General features: G+C 43.5%; 1 long non-coding RNA gene across 4 annotated transcripts in view; it reads left to right on the forward strand.

Annotated features, from left to right (window-relative positions):
• LOC308473638 overlaps positions 1–19,699 on the forward strand; it is a 503,626-nt gene extending 483,927 nt beyond the window's left edge. For 3 of the 4 annotated variants that reach the window (XR_013984125.1, XR_013984126.1, XR_013984130.1), the window contains one exon: positions 6,967–7,026. This is a non-coding gene — a long non-coding RNA (uncharacterized lncRNA). Of the gene's footprint in view, positions 1–6,966; positions 7,027–19,488 lie in introns of those variants that run through there. The other variant, XR_013984124.1, reaches the window with a different exon arrangement.
• Positions 19,700–21,767: the final 2,068 nt, after the last annotated feature.

Here is a 21,767-nt window from a genome sequence, read left to right on the forward strand (position 1 = left end):
TCTTGTGTATTCCATTTCAACAGCAAGTTATACATCCTTGAAAGTACCTTAATCTTTGGTTCTAGCAATTCTGTTTCTAATTTCGATTTCTCCACCTGGAACCCTAGTTTCTTATCATTTTTAAAAACTTCTTTAATCTGAGCGTAATGTAACCAATCTCGCACTTTGTCTTTCATTTTCTCCAAACTCTGCAATTTCCAATTGTCTCCATCCTTTTCTAGTATTTCCCAATATTTTGGCCATTTAGCCTCCATATTGGGTCTTTTTCGGGCCTTGGCTTCCAAAGGTGAAAGCCACCTTGGTGTTTTATTTTCCAGCAAGTCTTTATATTTTGTCCAGACATTAAACAATGATTTTCTGACAACATGGTTCTTAAAGGCCTTATTTGCTTTAACCTTGTCATACCATAAATATGCATGCCATCCAAAGGCATTGTTAAACCCTTCCAAATCTAACACATCAGTGTCTTCAAGAAGTAGCCAGTCTTTTAGCCAGCAGAACGCTGCGGCTTCATAGTACAACTTTAAGTCTGGCAGGGCAAAGCCCCCTCTTTGTTTTGCATCGGTTAATATCTTAAACTTAATTCTGGGCTTTTTGCCCTGCCAGACAAACTTAGAAATATCTCTCTGCCACTTCTGAAAGCACTCCGTTTTGTCCAAAACCTGAAGTGTTTGAAATAAAAACAACATCCTTGGCAATACATTCATCTTGATAGCAGCAATTCGGCCTAACAAAGAAAGTTTCAATTTTGACCAACTATCTAAGTCTCTCTTGATTTCTGTCCAGCATTTTTCATAATTGTCCTTAAATAGACTTAGATTTTTTACTGTTATGTTTACCCCTAGGTATTTTACTTTTTTAACCACATTAAGTTCCGTCTCATTCTGAAACCGTTCTGACTCTGTATCAGTCAAATTTTTCCCCAAAACCTTGGTTTTCTGTTTATTTAGTTTAAATCCAGCCACCCGACCAAAGTCATTAATCAGTTGTAATACTCTTTTCGTACTGGGCTCTGGCTTCTGCAAGGTCAAAACCAGGTCATCTGCGAAAGCTTTTAATTTATATTGTTTCTGACCGACCTGGATTCCTTCCACCAACCGATCCCCTCTAATCATGTTCAATAGCACTTCCAGAACCGAAATGAATAACAAAGGGGAAATAGGGCAACCTTGTCGTGTCCCTTTTTCAATTTTAAACTCTTCTGTAACCACATTATTAACTATCAGTTTAGCTTTCTGTTCTGAATATATCGCCTCAATCCCATTCTCAAAACCCCGTCCCACTCCCATCTCTTTTAAATTTCCCATCATAAATTTCCAGGAGATATTGTCAAAGGCCTTCTCCGCGTCTATAAAAATTAAAACTGCTTTTGTATTTATATCTGTTTGCAAAAGTTCCAAAATGTCAATAATGTTCCTTGTATTAGCAAACAGATGTCTACCTGGGAGAAAGCCGGCCTGGTCCTTATGAATTACTTCATTTAAAACTTTTTTAAATCTATTTGCCAAAATGTCTGCAAATATTTTGTAATCCACATTTAAAAGAGAGATGGGACGGTAGTTCTTAAGTTGTGTCTTTTCAGCTTCCGACTTTGGTATTAATGTGATAAACGCTTCCTTCCAAGACTCCGGTGCCCTCTTCCCCTCCATAATTTCATTGCTGACCTCCATCAAAGGTTGTATCAAATAGTCTTTTAATGTCTTATAGTACTTGGAGGTCAGCCCATCTGGTCCTGGAGATTTGCCAAGTTGCATGTTCTGGATGGCTTGTTCGATCTCCTGTCGTGTTATTTTAGAGTTCAGGATTGTCCTATTTTCTTGTGACAATTTAGATAGTCCATTTTTTGCCAAAAATTGTTTAATCTCAACATCGTCTTGCGGCCCTTGGGTGTATAATTTTTTGAAATATCTCTGGAAGCACTTTCTGATATCCACTGGATTCTGAATGTTTTTTCCATCAACCTCTAAATTTGTAACAGTATTTAATCTTTGTCTTCTCTTCAACTGCCAAGCTAGCAGTTTTCCACATTTATTCGCCGACTCGAACGTTTTTTGTTTCATTAATTTAACCTTCCATTCAATTTCCTGATTTATCAATTTAGAATATTGTGTTTGATAAAGTTTAATTTCTCTCAGAGTTGGCTGTGACTTCGGATTCACTCTTAATTTCTTCTCTAATTCTTTTATTTTATCCAGGATCTTATCTTTTTTCTCATTTTGTGTTCTTTTCTTTACTGCATTCTGTTGTATCAAGAATCCCCTCATTACAGCTTTGCTTGCGTCCCAGATTATTCTTTTTTCCACCATATTATTCATGTTTATCTCAAAGTAGTCCTTCAAAACTTTTTGGGCCTTCTTGGTAATTTCCTGATCTCTAAACAAATTGTCATTCATCTTCCATCTAAAGGATCCAGTTGGTAATAGTGTCATATCCATCTTTACTGCATTATGGTCGGAACAGGTCTTTGGGCAGATTTCCACTTTTCTGACCTTAGGTGCCAGGCCTCTAGAAATCCATATTTGGTCGATTCTTGTCCAGGTCAGTTGGGCTTCAGAAAAGAATGTTCCCTCTCTTCCTAGTGGGTTCTTTGTCCTCCAAATGTCAATCAAATCCATATTGTCAGTCATTTCAAAAAAGGTTTTAGGTAGTCTGCCGTCTTTTGTAACATTTTGACTTTGTGACTTGTCCATGTTAGTTGATACGACCCCATTCATATCTCCCATCATTATGATGTTGTTGTAGTCTAGATAGTCCAGCACTGTCTCCTGCAACTTCTTGTAAAATTCCGATTTCCCTTCATTAGGTGCATAGATTCCTAATATCAGCAGTTTCTCTCCTTGATATTGTATCTCAATAGCCAAAATTCTTCCATGTTCATCTTTAAATAGGAATTTAGGTGACAGGCTCTCTTTTGCATATATCACCACACCTCTCTTCTTAACTTTGTCCGACGATACAAATTCCTGGCCCAATCTTTTATTTATTAACACTTTTCTGTGGAGCCTCGTCACATGTGTTTCTTGTAAGCCCTTCCCAATCTTTGGTAGGCTTCAGAAAGGCCATTCATATGTCCATATTTATGGATGTATTTGGACAGTAATTGGGGGTGGGGAGCAGTAGTGCCAGTACAGTGTTGCCTCGCAAGACGAAATTAATCCGTTCCGCAAGTGTCTTTGTCTAGTGGTTTTTTCGTCTTGCGAAGCAACCCTATTAGCGGCTTAACGGATTAGTGCTATTAGCGGTTTAGCGGCTATTAAAGGCTTAAAGGCTTAGCGGATTAGCTGCTAAAAGGCTATTAAAGGCTTAGCGGCTTAGATAAAGGGGGGGGGAAGCGAAAAAAAAATCTCAAGACTCGCAAGACATTTTCGTCTTGCGAAGCAAGCCCCTAGGGAAATTCGTCCTGCGAAGCAACTCAAAAACGAAAAACCCTTTCGTCTAGCGGGTTTTCCGTCTTGCGAGGCATTCGTCTTGCGGGGCACCACTGTATATTTAATGTTGTGTAGGCATGTGCAAGAGATGTGGGTGGTGCTGTGGGTTAAACCACAGAGACTAGGACTTGCCAATCAGAAGGTTGGCGGTTCGAATCCCCACAATGAGGTGAGCTCCCGTTGCTCGGTCCCTGCTCCTGCCAACTAATAATAATAATAATAATAATAATAATAATAATTTATTATTTGTACCCTGCCCATCTGGCTGGGTTTCCCCAGCCACTCTGGGCGGCTTCCACAGAGACCAAAAATACACTAAAATGTCACACATTAAAAACTTCCTTGAACAGGGCTGCCTTAAGATGTCTTCTGAATGTCAGGTTTATTGCTTTGACATCTGATGGGAGGGTGTTCCACAGGGCAGGCGCCACTACTGAGAAGGCCCTCCTGCCTGGTTCCCTGTAGCTTCCTTCTCGCAATGAGGGAACCGCCAGAAGGCCCTCGGCGCTGGACCTCAGCGTCCGGGCAGAACGATGGGGGTGTAGACGCTCCTTTAGGTATACTGGGCCGAGGCCGTTTAGGGCTTTAAAGGTCAACACCAACACTTTGAATTGTGCTCGGAAACGTACTGGGAGCCAATGTAGGTCTTTCAAGACCAGTGTTATGTGGTCTGAGTGGCCGCCCCCAGTCACCAGTCTAGCTGCTGCATTCTGGATTTCGAACCTAACAGTTCAAAAGCACTACCTCCGGCAGGAAGGTAAACGACATTTCTGTGCGCTGCTCTGGTTCGCCAGAAGCAGCTTAGTCATGCTGGCCACATGACCCGGAAGCTGTACACCGGCTCCCTCGGCCAATAAAGCGAGATGAGCGCCGCAACCCCAGAGTTGGCCACGACTGGACCTAATGGTCAGGGGTCCCTAGGCATGTGGAATTGCACAGGAAAGGACTGTTCTATTTGAAATTCAGCTGCAGATTCACACTTTAAAGCTTACTAAAGCTATTTCCCAGCTTGTTGATAAAACCAATATGGAAACTTCTTAGCTTTGTTTTGATGGAGATTTACAGCAGCCACACTAAATGCAGATTTAGACAGTGCTTCGCGAGGTGAGACCTGGCTTAGACTGCAGTGAGCAGAATATTCCAAAACACTTTGTGTAACTTCAAATATCAATAGTAAACAATAAAAGAAGGAATGAGGACTCTAATAAATTCACTGAAAATGTTAGAATCCATTAGTCATAAAAGTAGCATCTTGCCAACAGGAAGGATAATATTATTATCTAGTTGTGAAGGTTGTAGAGAATTAAGTAGCAAGCAGCCATGAGTCCCTCTCCATTGCAGCATTTAGCGTTTGTTTGTTGTCCATTTTCAACATTTTAAACCTTCCTTTAGGAATATTGAACATGGCAGACACATGTTCAGAACTATAAGAAATAACCAAAATGTTAAAGTTAATCAATTGCACTTAAAATGTATTAGAAAATTCAAATTCAAACAACAGCAATCAGAATCCTGTTTTTTTTTTTTAAAAAAACTCATACAGAAAAATGTTTGCAAAAAAGGTAAGTCTTGGCTGCCTGCCAAAAATTGGCAAAGTACTGGGTGTACTTCCGTTGGTAGAGCATTGCAGCATTTTGGTGTCACCCCCAGAAAAGCCCTCTTTCTCATGTACACCTGCCCTAGTTCAGATGCTAATGGGATCTGAAGCAGGGTTTCCGAAGAAGACTTCAGGGTAAAGGGTAAAGATCACATGGTTGGAGGGGATCCTTAACATACTTCAGCTCTAAACTGTTGCTCAAAAACTGTGCTTTGAAAAGAGCCCAGAAACAAATAGCATTTTTATTTTTAAACAAATATCAGAACTAAGAGGGGGTTTTTTTCAATGGGGTACAAAGATCAGTACTGCCCCTGTGATCCCAAACCCATAGAAAATGGTTAAAGCTCGATTATGCTGTTTTCTCACACATCACAATATAAAACTCACTCATCCTGTGAGTTTGCGAGACTGATTTTAAGACACACACACACACACACACGTGTGTGTGTGTGTGTGTGTGTGTGTATATATTAATATTATAGCAAACAGACCAATAGTGAGTCCAGTGATCAAGAAGGTGGTTTCTGCATGTGCTGTATGGGGGAGTAAGGGGCAGATGGGGCTTGTCAACTGGGGATGGTAGCCCATCCAGGAGAGGAAAAACTCTGATCCTAAAAGACTATGCTGTCTTACAGGATATATTTGGGAGAAGAAACGGCTAAGGAGTAAACCCTACACAAATCCAGAGTGGAGTCCCTAGGGCAGTTGTGGGGGTGCTAACATGAATAAAATATGGGAGGGGCAGTTAAGCCCCACTTCACATAATCAGTCATGGGGTATGGTGTGCACACATCATTTGAATGGCTATGCCCATGAACATTGGGGGGCCTACCTTGGCCCCTAGGAGGTGGCTCCAGTGGGCAGTTGACTGGTGCCCTGTATGCCTCCTTCCATCAATTCCTGTGGCCATGCATATTGCTCTGCTTTCCTTTGGACCACATACTGTAAGTGAGGTTGAGAGGAGGGTCTTGTCTGGGCAGCCCAGGACCTCCATACACACAATGCCCAGGCTTGTGACGCAGGGAGGTCACTTCTGTGCTGCTAACACAGTGATTTGACTTCATCCCTGGAGGCCCAATCCACTGTCTCTCAAGACAGAAGATGCCAACAACAACAATATGATAACAACTGAATGAAACCACCTGCTGTGGTGAAGGAAAACCTAAAGAAGGAAACTTAAATAAGGTATGAAGGAAGATTTAACTAATTCTGCAGATGTTTAAGGAAGGCCCTTATAAAAAAAACCTCCCATCTCCTTCCAATCCAGTATATCTCAACAGAAGGCTCTTAGTGCTCAACCATCTTTTTGCAAACAAGAAAGGGGAATGAGAAGCATCTGAGCTGGGTTGTAATTTGAACTTTTTGATGGCACAGCAGAAGTATCTGCCCTTCCCTCGTTTTATGGGCCTCTCTCAGTTCACTCTTTGGCATGACATAACATGTCACATAGCTACAACTCGTAGTGCAGGGCTGATGCTGTTGTGCGGTAAGAACTGGCATGCAGGGGAATAGTTCGACCACATATCTCCATTTAACACTTGCTAAAATGGAGGAGTTCATCTGGATTCAGAAAGGGCTAGCCCAAAATGTTAATAAGTCGAGAAATAGCAAATGGCACCTTCATTCCTTGATAAGCAAAAGTAAAAGCAACTTGGTATGAGCCCTCAGAATTCAGCTTGAACATTCTGCCTGTCTGTTTTGTTACAGCCATAGTCTAACAAAATGTGGTTATTATTTTGTCAAGAAAAATATTTTGTGGGTATAGGAATATTTCTTGCTGGACAACTCCAACGTTTGTGCTTCCAGAAAGTGGTCATTTGAAGAGGAGGTGAAACAAGTAGGGTAGCTACTCATGCATCGCCAAAAAGAAGTAGAGGAAGAGATGCAGAAATCTGGATAAAATTCACACAATCAAATTTACATTCTGTAATATCTGTTTAGTTACAGGTTCAGGGGACCTTGGTGCTTCTTTCATCGCTAGCTGGTTTGCCAGCTCCAGCCCCTTTTGGACAGAGATGATGGTACTCCATGCTCTGGGAACTTCCAGACTGGAAGTGCTCTGTGTGGGGCTGCCCTTGAAGACGATTCAGAAACCGCAATCAGTCCAAAATGCAGTAACCAAATTACTGGCTGAGGTTACCTTTCGTTCTCACATAAGCCCTGTTAAAATAATATACAAAAGCTACACCTGTTGCCAGTTCATTTCCATGTCCAAGGTGCTCGTGTTTAAAGCCCTAAATGACTGGATTGCAAATATATGAAAGATGACCTCCTTCCCTACACACCCTCTTGCAAGGCCGGCCCACCCATGAGAAAATGTGAAGCAAGCGCCTCTGGTAGTAGGATCGGCTGCTGCAGCGGATCCTGATGTACATCTTGATTCCCCCGCTCTTGTCCCTGATGTTGATCTTCACTCCCCCTTCTTCCTTGGTGGGGAGGAGAGGCACCACTTTGTGGTATGCCTCAGGTGTCAAAATGTCTTGGGCTGGCTCTGCCCTCTTGGGTGCTAAGATCAGCGGAGGGGGCCCTCTTGGTTGTTCCACCACTCTCAGAAGCTCAGGAGAGGGCATTTTCCAAGGCAGCCCCAACTTTGTGGAAGTCCCTCCCCAAAGAGATGTGTCTTGCACCTTCATTATACAGCTTTCAGCGGGTGCTGAGGACACACCTAGTCACCCTGGCTTTTGACAACTGAGACATATATATATATTTAGACAGCCGCTTTGGCACCTCACAAGGCCTTCCACCTCCCAGTGTTTACCCCCAGTGCCCCCCTCTCTCTATGTGTGTGTGTTTGTGTGTGTGTGTGTGTGTGTGTGAGAGAGAGAGAGAGAGAGAGAGAGAGAGAGAGAGAGAGTGTTTGTTGGAGTGTTGCCTGCTTTTGTTCAGCCCGGACACTGAGATCCAGCGCCGAGGGCCTTCTGGTGGTTCCCTCATTTCCCTCATTGCGAGAAGTGAGGTTACAGGGAACCAGGCAGAGGGCCTTCTCAGTAGTGGCGCCCAACCTGTGGAACGCCCTCTCATCAGATGTCAAGGAAATAAGCAACTATCCTATTTTTAAAAGACATCTGAAGGCAGCCCTGTTTAGGGAAGTTTTTAATATTTAATGCTGTATTGTTTTTAACACTTGATTGGGAGCCACCCAGTGGCTGGGGAAACTCAGTCAGATGGGCGGGGTATAAATAATAAATTCTTATTCTTATTTGTTTTATTGGGGAGTCATTTGGAGGGAGGGGCTTTCTGGTCTCTCTGTGTGTGTGTGTGTTCCGTGCATTATTCGTTAAATGGATATTTTGTGCTGCCCATGACAGTTCCTTAGATTTTTCAGATGTGTCCCTACCCCATGCCCGAAAGAAAGCTTGGGGGATCCCCTGCTGCAGACATTGCAGAAATGGCAGCTGTAAGACAATGCACCCATGCTAAATAAAGAGGCACAGCTGGGACACACACACACAGCTGACATAGCATGTCCTGACACTTCCTTCCAAAAGGAATGAGGTGGGGAGGTTGTGGGCTGGGGAGAGAGCGGAAAACGACTGCATTCCTAGCCTATAACTAAAAGGCAGGGCACCATTCCTGGAAAACAACAACAACCACCAAACAAGGGGAGGCACATTGATCCTGCTCCTCTGCCTCAGCCTTGTATCTAACGAACCAAATCTTCCGGAGGAGAGCAATCTCTCGCAAAGGCCCACGCAGCTACAACTGTGTGGTGTCATTCTTAATCATGCCTTATGGGCACTCGGTTTATATATCTAGGGAGGGGTGAAGCGGACTGCTTTGGAGACAGCTAATGGAAACATTCTGCCTCAAGGGAGCAGAGCGCACACCTGCTGCTCCCACCTGCACTTCTGGCTGGTAGACAAAGGTAGTGAGGAGAGTGGAGGGGAGTGGGGACAGAGCAATGCTGCTAAGCCAGCCTATCTCAGACTTGCTGCTCCAGAAAGACGGGAGATTAGCAGGAGGAAAGTGTGCTTTTGAGCTTCTGGGAGTGCAGGGGTGTCAGTGGTGTGCATGTTTTCAGGAAAGCGAGAGAGAAAGAAATTGAGAAATTGATATCAAAGTTGGTGTTTTCTACAGTAAGGGTAAGAGCAGGAGAGAGACAGAGTTGGAACATGGGTGAAGGGAACACAAGCAATTTATCCAACACAATCCTAAACTTCTTAAATCCCTCTGGGTTTAATGAGCTTTCTCTCCCCTTCTCCTCAATGTGTTTAGGATTTGCAGCCTGATTTGCTTTATTGCTAACAATGAGGCCTAAGGTTTTCCAAGTGGTGAGCTTTGTGACATAACTTGGATTGTGAAAAGGGAGCTATGATGCTATGAGACCTTGAATTGTGCAGGGCCAATGACCTGCCAATGAATGCAAATTACGTCCAGGAAATTTAAATGTGTAACTATAGCTCAGTTGGTCATGGGTTTGAGCCCCATGTTGGGCAAAAGATTTCTGCATTGCAGGGGGTTGGAGTAGATTCTTGTGGTCCCTTCCAACTCTACAATTCTATGATCCATCTCTAAAAAAATAAAATAAAATCCAAATCACTTTGCAAGCTTCACAATTACACAAGGTAGGTCACTATTATTATTTCCAGTTCAGAGATGGGAAAAGGTGTCTGAGAGATTTTGATTTCGGGAAGAAAAAGTCCTCTCCAGAGAGGGCATCTAAGCACAGCTCTCTCCTAGACCGAATCCAATGGACTATCTCTAAATTATGTCGGGAAAGTGTTTTTGTACTGAGAAGGTGTTGCAGCAAAGCATAAATCTCTATATCTCTCTCCAGGTGTGATGGCACATGTGAGCTTAGGGAATCACAGATTTTAACTTCATGGAATTTTTGGTGGTGCTTGCATGTGTTTGTGTGTTTAGAATTTTGCATGCAAGCAGGGATGAAAAATTAATGGACTATAAATAAATGAAATGGCGGAAAGTGTGTCAGTTAGCTCTCACTTAAGAAAATAGTTCAGCACCTCCCTCTTGCTAATTATGGGTGCAATGTGCAGACACGTCATGCAGAGCATATAAATCACGTTGCTTTCATCTGAAATGCATAAAGCACATGCTTGCAGAGCCATCCTAAGCGTAGGAGTGGGCCAGACTAAGCCTGGCCAGGGTGGGGGGGAGCCTTTAAAATAAGAGTTTGACTTACACTGCCCTTTTTTGCTGTATAAGTTCCACCAGGATGCCATGTGACCAAGCTGAACAGATCCAGCATGAGCTCCCCCCACCCAGTCCTGCCCCTCCCTTTCCCTCCCCACAAAATACCATTTTTAAAGGGCTTATACTACCATTGGAGGGACATGGGTGGCGCTGCGGGTTAAACCACAGAGCCTAGGACTTGCTGATCAGAAGGTCGGCGGTTCGAATCCCCATGACAGGGTGAGCTCCCGTTGTTCAGTCCCTGCTCCTGCCAACCTAGCAGTTTGAAAGCACATCAAAGTGCAAGTAAATAGGTACCGCTCTGGCGGGAAGGTAAACGGCGTTTCCGTGTGCTGTTCTCGTTCGCCAGAAACAGCTTAGTCATGCTGGCCACATGACCTGGAAGCTGTATGCCGGCTCCCTCGGCCAATAAAGCGAGATGAGCGTGCAACCCCAGAGTCGGTCACGACCGGACCTAATGGTCAGGGGTCCCTTTACCTTTACTACCATTAAGATCTGATATCTTTGGCTCAGTTGCCTGAGCATTGGCTGAGCCAGAAAGAAGGAGTCACCTCAGCATATATCTGACTGAGCTGGAAGGCTGGGCTTGCACCAGCAGTGCCAGGAATCATCCCGCTGATCAGGCGATCCATTAGATCCTAACTTGTTCATCCCATCAGATCTTGTGTTCGAACTGGGTTATGCCTGGTGTGTGTCTTGATATCATTCTCTCAATTTAGAATGGTGGACTTTTCTGATCTTGGAGTGACAATCTGTGAGAATGTAACAGCAGTCACCTTTTCTCTCACTTTTACAGGTATTTAAACTAATTTGTTTCCCATTTGTTTGTTTTTCTTCTTAAAGTCAAAGATACCAAAAGACAAAAGAAAAAAAGATTATGTCTCTGAAAGCCAAGAAAGACCTATGTTATCGTCCAGATATGCGATATGCACGTATAATATCTGTCTACAGTGGTACCTCAGGTTACATACGCTTCAGGTTACATACGCTTCAGGTTACAGACTCCGCTAACCCAGCAATAGTGCTTCAGGTTAAGAACTTTGCTTCAGGATGTGAACAGAAATCGTGCTCTGGTGGCGTGGCGGCAGCAGGAGGCACCATTAGCTAAAGTGGTACAGTGGTACCTCGGGTTACATACGCTTCAGGTTACATACGCTTCAGGTTACAGACTCCGCTAACCCAGAAATAGTACCTCTGGTTAAGAACTTTGCTTCAGGATGAGAACAGAAATTGTGCTCCAGAGGTGCGGCCCAGCAGGAGGCCCCATTAGCTAAACTGGTCCTTCAGGTTAAGAACGGTTACAGGTTAAGAACGGACCTCTGGAACGATTTAAGTACTTAACCCGAGGTACCACTGTATTCTATTCCAATATTACCTTTGGAACAGATGCTATAGCAAAAAAAAAAAAAAAAAGAGGCAATGAGTTCATGGACTATTATTAGTTTTAGTATAAACAGCATCAAAATGGGCTCTGAAAGTGAAACAATTATTCTGAGCTGCTTGATTGGCTATGAAATGTTAATTCTTCTTAAGCCATGGAGCAAAAATGACTTATGAGGATAAATCTGTCAGACCCTCAGTTTGTAGTTTGTGCCTTGGTGGAGACTTGGCAGGGAAAGTAAATTATGGTTCACCAAATATTAGAGTTTATGTTTTTCTTTTCAATTTCTTTTTGTTTTTTTTGTTTTTAGTGCCTTGTGGTTTCCCTCCCCCCCCCCAAATGCAGTGAAACAGAAGACTATTTCAAGCACTCTGTTCATTACAAATTGGGTCCATGTACAGCTTGATGTTCCCTGCGGATTCTGATGCCAGCTTTTACGAAGAGGTTTATAATGGAGGAACTCCCCGAAAGGATTCTAGCTGCGTTCTAATCCACCTTGGGTAGAGGAGAAGAATTTGGTGGCAAGTTGCAGCGCACTCCTAGCCACATTTACTCAGCGCTGTGGGTAAAACCTCAGTGCCTAGGACTTGCCGATCGTATGGTCGGCAGTTCGAATCCCCGCGGCGGGGTGAGCTCCCGTCTTTCGGTCCCAGCTCCTGCCCACCTAGCAGTTCGAAAGCACCCCTAAGTGCAAGTAGATAAATAGGTACCGCTTTATAGCGGGAAGGTAAACGGCGTTTCCGTGTGCTGCGCTGGTGCTTCGTCACGCTGGCCACGTGACCCGGAAGTGTCTCCGGACAGCGCTGGCCCCCGGCCTCTTAAGTGAGATGGGCGCACAACCCTAGAGTTGGACACGACTGGCCCCTACGGGCAGCGGTACCTTTACCTTTACCTTTAGGCCCTATTGAATTCAGTGGGCCTTAGGTAAATGGGGTTAGGATTGCAGCCACAGTCAGTAAGTCCCAGTAGTATACAAACACGGGTGGCACTGTGGTCTCTTGGGCTTGCTGATTGGAAGGTCAGCGGTTCGAATCCACGTGATGGGGTGAGCTCCCATTCCTCTGTCCCAGCTCCTGCCAACCTAGCAGTTCGAAAGCATGCCAGTGTAAGATAAATAGGAACTGCTGTGGCAGAAAGGTAAACTGTGTTTCCGTGCACTCTGGTTTCCGTCACAGTGTTCTGCTGTGCCAGAAGCGGTTTAGTCATGCTGGCCACATGACCCGGAAAGCTGTCTGTGGACAAACACCAGCTCCCTTGGCCTGAAAGCGAGATGAGCATCACTCCTCATAGTCACCTTTGACTGGACTTAACCGTCCAGGGGTCCTTTACCTTTACCTTTTTACAGTGCTCTTACAGCCCAATCCTACACATACACACTCAGCATTAAGACCTAGTAAGTTACTTTAAAAAACCCCCAAGAACAACCACATTTCTTTCTTCTTCTCCCTCCTCCAAGGACCTTGGGACCTCAGTGACTCTCTGAGCACTTCCAGCCTGTCAAAGTGAACCTGTGAAACAATGGGTTAGTGTGGCTGACTGTTAACCAGAAGGTTGGTGGTTCAAGCCCATCCAGGGACAGTTGTGGGCAGGATTCCTGCATTGCAAAGGCTTGGATTAGATGGCCCTGGGGTCCCTTCATAGATTCCATGATCTATGATTTCTATTATTATTTCTGGGTTGGATACAGACACATCCTGCCAAATCCAAGTTTCACAATTATAGTGGATTGGATTGTTATATACTGAGCTGAATCCTAGAACATCAGAATCCAGAATGCAGCAGTCTGATTGGTTGGTCTGCAGGAGCCACCCAATCCAGCTCCAGATGGAAGTGAATCAGTGACCTGATTGGCCTTCAGAAACAGCCAATCAGGCTTCTGGATGAAGTGAGTCTGCAACCTGATTGGCCTACAGGAGCAGCCTGGAATTAGCCAATCATGTGGGGCCCATTGTGTAAATAATGTATATATAGCTAGACGTTTTGGGGAAAGTTTCATTCATTGATACTACAAGCTGAATAAAAAGCATGAAATTCACACTCGACCAAGTATATTTCAGAAGATCTCACGTTTTCCCAAAGACTGGCCTTTTTGCAATAAGGGAAGTTATGAAGAAATGCACTGGAAGGTGTGGCGTTTACCACTTGCTTTGACACAGCAGTCATCTAACATCCCCACAAACACATCAGAGAAACAGCTCATCAGAATACTTCCGGGGTGGCGCCATCGGGACTCCCTCTGATCCGGAGGGACCAGCTCCACGGAAAACGGGTCTTTCCCGCTACGGCGAAGCGGGGACCCTTTCAAAAATCACAGGCGGATGAAGCCTGTGACCATGGGACTTGGCGGGCACCTTTAGCACCCCCCCAACCCGTAAAGGAACCCATTTACGGGCTCCGGAGCGAAGAGGGGGAAGTGGCGCGGTGCTGCGAGTCAACTGCTTCTTCCGTGGAGCGAAGCCGCACAGCCGTTGCCGGAGAGCGCTGCCTTTTTCCTGGGACAATTTGGCATTTAAAACAATTACCCGTGAGTACTTTAATTTCGGACAATTGGACTTTGAATAATGACCTGCGAGTAGAAAGGAAAATTGGACTAAGAAATTTATCTCAATTTTGCACTGAAACGGGAAGGTCTAAACAGGAAGTCAGCCTTCCGTTTCTTGTAGATAGATTAAAGCAAAGACATGGCAAACTAGAGTTCAGAAAATCGCTTGTAAAGGATTAACTTTCATCATTTAAAATTGTTGAACCCCCTTCGGAAGCAGGAGAAGAGGGGGGATTTTTCCCCCGGACTGTTTAAACCTGCAGAAAGAGTGTAAAGCAAAGTAATTTTCCACCGTCTTGATCCTGGGAGCGGGTGTCAGGACTGACGTTCTTTGGGAAGCTCATTGACCAGAGACAAACACTTTTGACAGATAGTTAAAAGAAGAGAAACATAGTGATTCCATTGTTCTCCTTCGTATTTTAAAGGAACAAATATTGACAAAATATCTGAAAAAGGAAACTTTGTTGTTAGATCTGCCTTTAAAAGAAAAGAACAAATAGAAGTTTTTCTCCTAGAGGGAGCCTGTGAAACTGTTACTAAATCTGAATCGGGGAGTTCTGCAGCTGCAGCAGATTACGATCGTGGGAATAGACTTCTGACCTTGCAGAACAATGTATTCAGAAGCCCTGATGCGTGCTTTCTGCAAAACAAGTGCCCTACTGGAGCAGCTACATGAGAAGACGGACTTGATGACTGCTGCGATCGGAAATTTCGGACAGGTAGTGGGTAACTATATAGAGCCCACCCAGGAATTAAATCAGGAGTGTGCTCTGACAGATCAGATGAGGGAAGAGGATGTTGTTCAACCTCGGGCGCCAGAGATGGAGGGAGCTGTGGCCCAGCAGGAACATGATATTTGGATCTGACAAATGAACTTGGAAAAAGCCAGATTTGGAAAGATAAAGTTTGGTTTGGTTTGGAAATGGGGGTTGGATAGATCCCCCCATGCAGGGATCTTTGAACTTTTCAAGTCTGGCAATGGGCCGTGAGATGTTTGGGGTTGTGGGGGCTCTTAATTCTGGAGGGACTTTGAAACATGTTTTTAAATACCACATGGAGTTTAGTGTGGAGCATGGGAAAGGGATTGATTTGTCGAGAAGGGTCAAAAACACTGTTAAGTTGGAGTTCCCACGAGTGAAAGGAGCAGGAGACAAAGTAAAGTACAGGTATAAATATGAAGAAGAGCTGCGGGAGGGACATGGAAGAGACTTAAGGGCCTCGGACATAAGATTACCAGGTTAATGCGCTAGATTGATGGGATAGAAAGGACTGACAAAACCCGGGACCAGGAGGAAGAGACGCTGGATGAAGATTGGAAGAAAATTTTTTTTATTAGGATTGTTTTATAAAATTGATGAATGTTAGAAAAATGTTGGAACGAAATTATTTGGCTTTAGCAAAAATGTTAAAAGAATTATGTAAGAATATGTTATGGTTATGAGAAATTGGTATAAATAAGATCTAAGTTTTAAGTTTTAAGGTCTTTTATAGTAAGATAAGGTTAAAATAGATTAAGGTAATGTAATGACAGAATATTATGAAAAATGGAAAGGATTTGTTGTGACTATTAATAACTAGGATACAAAAAAAGGGAGGAGTGAGGAGGTCAAAGAAAGAAGGTAATGACAGTCAAGGATATGAGAATATTGGATTTGTTTTTAAATTTTTGTGGCTTATTTTTGCTTTTTGATTGTGTTCTGTTACGTGCTTTGTTCTTATTTTTTGATTTTGATTTTTATCAATTTGTATTGTTTGATTGTGGTTTGTTTTTCTTTTGTTTTTTCTCTTTCTTTTTCTTCTCTGCTTTTTCTGTAACTTTAAAACTCTTAATAAATATCATTTTTTTAAAAAACAACAGCTCATCAAATAGCCAACATTGCCTGTTGTTGTTGTTGTTTAGTCGTTTAGTCGTGTCCGACTCTTTGTGACCCCATGGACCAGAGCATGCCAGGCACTCCTATTTTCCACGACCTCCCGCAGTTTGGTCAGACTCATGCTGGTAGCTTCGAGAACACTGTCCAACCATCTCATCCTCTGTCGTCCCCTTCTCCTTGTGCCCTCCATCTTTCCCAACATCAGGGTCTTTTCCAGGGAGTCTTCTCTTCTCATGAGGTGGCCAAAGTATTGGAGTCTCAGCTTCAGGATCTGTCCTTCCAGTGAGCACTCAGGGCTGATTTCCTTAAGGTTTGATCCCCAGCAAACCAATCAGGATGAATAAACAGATTGAAGTGCCTGCAGTAGCTGGCTCAAACTCTCTTTGTGAGCTTCATGGCAGTTCAGGGATGTGAACCTTGACTGCCTCACTGATCAACACCCAAAACTGCATCCACTATACCACACTGGCTTTAAACTTAATGGGGCATGGCCACACGGCGAAACCCCAAGAATGTTTGTTTTAGAAATGGCCTTTATTTCTCCTTAGAGAGGCATGCTTAAGACTGCAGCCTTACTTCCAAATTTAGTGTTTACTAAGCACTGGATTCGGCTAAGGCCCTAACTGAATTTGGCTGATTCAGGGGAATCCGGGCATCGGTTGAGATCTCCCCAGATTACCGTGAGTCAGTTTGCAAGGCCTGGAGTGACCAGAGGCTGTCAGAGGGCAGGGTGTCAAGCAGGAAGGAGAGGAAAGCGTGAGCAGACAGAAGGAGAAACTACGTCAAGGAGGGGCTGACCAGGCAGTTGTATCTTCATGGGAAAAGGTAGGGGGTGGGTGGATATTTTAATCCAACAGCAGCACTGTTATGTACTGAGTTGAATAGGATCCAAAAGGCAGCAGTCTGATTGGTCCTAGAACAATAGGGTCCAGAATGCAGCAGTCTGACTGGTCCACAGGAGCCACCCAATCCAGCTCCAGGTGGAAGTGAATCCGCAACCAGATTGGCCTACAGGTGAATCCTGGGATTAGCCAATCACGAGGGGCCCATTGTTTAAATAATGTATATAACGCAGACATTCTGGGGAAACTTCCATTCCTCCTCACCACTATGAGCTGAATAAAGAGCATGAAATCCACTCTTGACTCCGAGTATGTTTCAAGCACCCAGTACTGCAGACATTTGACCCACACACCCTCTTTTGTCTCTCAGTTATTGGCTTACACAGTGGTAACGGCTGAGACACCACAGCCATTTTGTGAGGACTCAAAATGGAGGTTGGCTTCCCAGGCCCCATCCACTGCTGTTAGTTTAGCTGCCTGAGCACCCAATACCTATTTTTGCACTTTGTTTTGATACCATCTTTTACACTGGCTTAACCTCAGCGCATGCCAGGGACCTTTATAGGAAGCTACTGTCTGAGGGACAGCGACCCTCAGTGTGGGGAGGAAGGTGGATCTTGCATTCGTTTTTGGCAAACCAACCTTCAGTAAGCTATGAAAAGCAGACTGCACCAGCCCTGTTGGAAGAGATCCTTTGTTGCCTGGATGTTTGAAGATTGAAATTTGGAGCTAAACTATTGGATATAGATGCGTTGTCTGGCACATGGTGATGTTTTATCATGCTTATTGTTCGTTTGATATGTTACGAGTCACTCTTGGGGCACAATTTTGTGGAAAAGTGGCATACAAATGAGCAGATAATGATGAATAAAATTATTCATTTGAAGAAGACGGGGGGGGGGGAACCAGGCACATGTAACACTATGATCTCTGCTGTCCACTGAAATCATCCCAAGCCACTTCAAATTCAAGCAGGACAACTGTCATACATGGTATTAAACATCTTCAATCATCAGACTGTGCTCTCTCACTTGACAACTTCCAACATGTTCTCCCTTTTCCTCAGACAACAGGCATCTTCTTCCCTCCTCCCTCGCATTTCACACAGTTTCTGTCTTCATGAAATGGCTTCTCAGGACTCTAAGAATCAATTCATACACACACACACAGAGAGAGAGAGAGAGAGAGAGAGAGAGAGAGAGAGAGAGAGAGAGCTTTATTGTGGTCCATTTACATTAGGACTCTCTTCGAATCACATCTTATGTTGAGGCTTGGCCAACCAAGGCAAAATCCAGTTCCCACCAAACGCCAACCAATCCTTCCGTGTGTAATGCTTCATATATTCTAGATGTTTCCCAAACTTGGGTTCCCAGCTGTTTTTGACAATTCCCATCACCCCTGACCACTGGTCTTGCCATCTAGGGATGGTGGGAGGTGTGAGACCCAAGTTTGGGAAACACTGTTCTAGATTATGATTCATGCCAAAGGATACTTGCTACAAATACTCACAATTATGTGTAAGGCAAAAAAGAATCATCCTGTCAGACAGAACAGCTTTTTTAAATGAAAAGAAACAAGCCAGAAACAACAACAAAAAACAAAACACCATTTATGGTTAGATTGACAGGAATGTCCCTATTTTCTTCTAAAAGTAGTTTGATGACATTTAACGAGCTGACAGACTGATCCCCCTAAGTGCCCACTAGCTGGGAGATGCACCAATGCTAATAAAGGCACTGTTTATTTGCTAAAAAGTCAATTTCAAGGGAGCGATTTCCTGCTCCCAAGGAAGCTTTTGTGATGTAAGGCCATTTCACACATTATGCAGAGGCACGTCCGCATTTGCCACAGCATGTTTGGTAGATAGCATGCCACTTGCTATCATGTCACTGCTCATACTTTCTGTTTTAGTTTTGAACCTTTTATTGAGAAAGGGCTGTAGCTTAGAGGAAATTCATCTGCATCACATGCAGAAGGTTTTAGGTTCGATCTCCAGCAGCATAAGATAGGTGAAAGACTCCTGACTGAAATCCCAGGGAGACTGACCAGTTGGTGTTGACTATACAGTGGTGCCTTGGTTCTCAAACGCCTTGGTTCTCAGATGCTTTGGTTCTCAAACTCAGAAAACCCGAAAGTAAGTGTTCCAGTTTTCAAACATTTTTGGAAGCTGAACATCCGATGCAGCTGTCGGCTATTGTTTCCGGAGCACCTGCACCAATCAAAAGCTGTGCCTTGGTTTTTGAACATTTCGGAAGTCAAATGGACTTCTAGAACTGATTAAGTTTGGTGCTTTTGTTTTTGCTATTTATTTTGTGTTTTTGTTTTTGAAGCTTTTCAATTAATTTGCTTTTGTGAGGGTGTGGAACCCAGTTCAGCTACAGACTGACTGATTGATTGATTGATTGATTGATTGTGTGAGTGCGGAAATGGATAAAAAAACCCCATCCAAACAATGACCATCATCAGTGCAGGTAAGAAACAAATGTAATTTAAATTTTTATCATCTACAATACTGTCTTATTTATTTTATAGTACAATATATTGATTATTGCTTTCATCTTATGGATCAATGGTCTCGTTAGATAGTAAAATTCATTTTAAATTGCTGTTTTAGGGATTGTTTTCAAAAGTCTGGAAATGGATTGATTCGTTTTCCATTCCTTTATATAGGAAAGCATGCCTTGGTTTTGGAACGCTTTGGTTTTGGAACGGACTTCTGGAACGGATTAAGATTGAGAACCAAGGTACCACTGTACTGATCTTGATGCACCCAAAAATCGGATCTCTTATAAAGCAGGTTTCTGGTTTCCTACTGTTACGCTCCTGAACCAAGCAGAGGCTAGAATCTACAGATGTCTCATGTCAACGTTATTTTACCAGCACGGGCAATCAATTTTTATTTATTACAATATTGCTTAAATGTATGTCTTTGCTAAGTACAGCAATAAATTTCAGTGGATTCGATGCTTATTCACCCTAGACAACTTTTACAATGTAATAATATAGGGCACAATCTACATGCACAAAATGTAGGCCCTAATATGAACTGAAGTTGGCCAATAATAATAAAAGATATTTTAGTGGCCAGTAATTGTAGGCTATTCCATGTGGGGATTGGTGTTTGCTTCATGCAGCTCGAGAGCGGATGTGGTTTTGCTTTAGAGAGGGCTCCTTTAAATACAAAAAAGCCAGCTCTGCATCTCTGTAAGGGTATGAAAAGCAGGTCTGACTTAATCAGTGCATTGATTTGCTTAACAACTCCAGGTATCCTGGTCTCTTGCTGTTGGCAATGAATAGTTAGCACCACCATTAGAAGATGTATTTCCTGCCAATTAGAGCTTTACAGAAGTGGTTTAGCTGCTTTGAAGAATGCCCATAAAAGAATCTATACTTATGGCTGCCTTCCATCTGGGTACATGGGTAACTATGCGCACAACCATTTATTTCTCCAGCGTTGCTCCATTTTCTTCCTCCAGGACAACACTGCAAAATTGGAAATAATTTCATTTGTGCAAAAAACTCCCCCAATAAGACAATATCGCAAACATCTGAGAGCGCGTGGATTCAGCTGGCTTTGGTATCGTGTCTAGACACAGCAGCAGCTTCAATCACAGGTTTTTAGAGTATACAAGTCCCCAAAGTGTAAGTGTAAATTATTTTCTCTGGTTCATTTCCATAGGGATATAATGATGAATTCAATCTTTCCCACATTTTCACTGAGGAATGCAGTGGATTCAAGCAAATAAGGGTACCCCTATACTGTAGTTTGTGTTCTCTTTGTGTGTGGGGTTGGGGAGTCGAATACATTCTCAGGCATGGTTACTATGAAACATCCACATGGGCTTTACTCTGGCAATATTCGGAAACAAAATCATCAACAAGCTTGCAGTACAGTGTAGCAGAACTTCATAGTTCACATTCATTGGCAGAGTATCAAAGCGCCTGGTGGAATTCCGCTTGAAACTCCTGACAACTGTAAGATCATTTTTGATAAAACAGTCAAATGTTTATTGTGTCGGACAAGACTAGCACCTGAGCTGCAGAAGCATCTTGTTCATTTCATCAGCGTGAGCATAACAGGAATACCTCCAGATGGGAGGTGGTGGAGCACACTGTATATAGCTAAAGCCAGTTGGCTTAACTGGTATGTTTCTTATCCCCAGTCAAGCTTCCCCCACCAAGTGAAAGGTGTCACACATAGTCCATTTCATTATAGCCCACATTCTCTTTTCAGCTTGCCACAAAAGGCAGTGACATCTAGAGAGCGTGAGGTCATGCATGACTGTTGCCAGGACTGAAACTGAATGATGTTGTCGGCAAAAAACCTGCCAGATCTTCACCATAAGCTGGCATTTAAGACCCAGCAATAGAATCTGTCACCCTGATTCTGCACATGTGCTCTCCACATGACCTATTAACTGAGGATTCATCCTGATTTGCTTGTACATGGAGGTTAGGCTATATTCAGTAGTAGTAGTAGTAGTAGTAGTAGTTGTTGTTGTCAGACATCCAATATCATAACTGAGACAGAATGTATAATGTAAGGTAGAATAATGGCATAAGTCATGTTGTTACCAAACCAGTCACCAGAAATGCTTAGGAAATACACTGGACCATAAGGGCCTTTGCAAAAACCCAAGGAGGTGATTTATATCTTGTTTATTAATACGTTGGGGCGGGGCAAGCATCCCCAGACTCCTGGGTGCTAGATTCTCCCCATAATTCCTGGATTTAGTAAAAAGAAGAATTAATCAAGGATTTACCTTCCCACAGCAGCGGTACCTATTTATCTACTTGGACTGGCCTGCTTTTGAACTGCTAGCTTGGCAGGAGCTGGGACGGAAGCTAACCCTGTCGTGGGGATTCGAACCACCGACCTTCTGATCAGCAAGCCCAAGAGATTCAGTGGTTTAGACCACAGCGCCACCCACATCCTAAGGCATTAACCC

The sequence above is a fragment of the Podarcis pityusensis genome (genome assembly GCF_964106645.2).
Source record: "Podarcis pityusensis genome assembly, chromosome: 3".
NCBI classification, from domain to species: Eukaryota; Metazoa; Chordata; class Lepidosauria; order Squamata; family Lacertidae; genus Podarcis; species Podarcis pityusensis.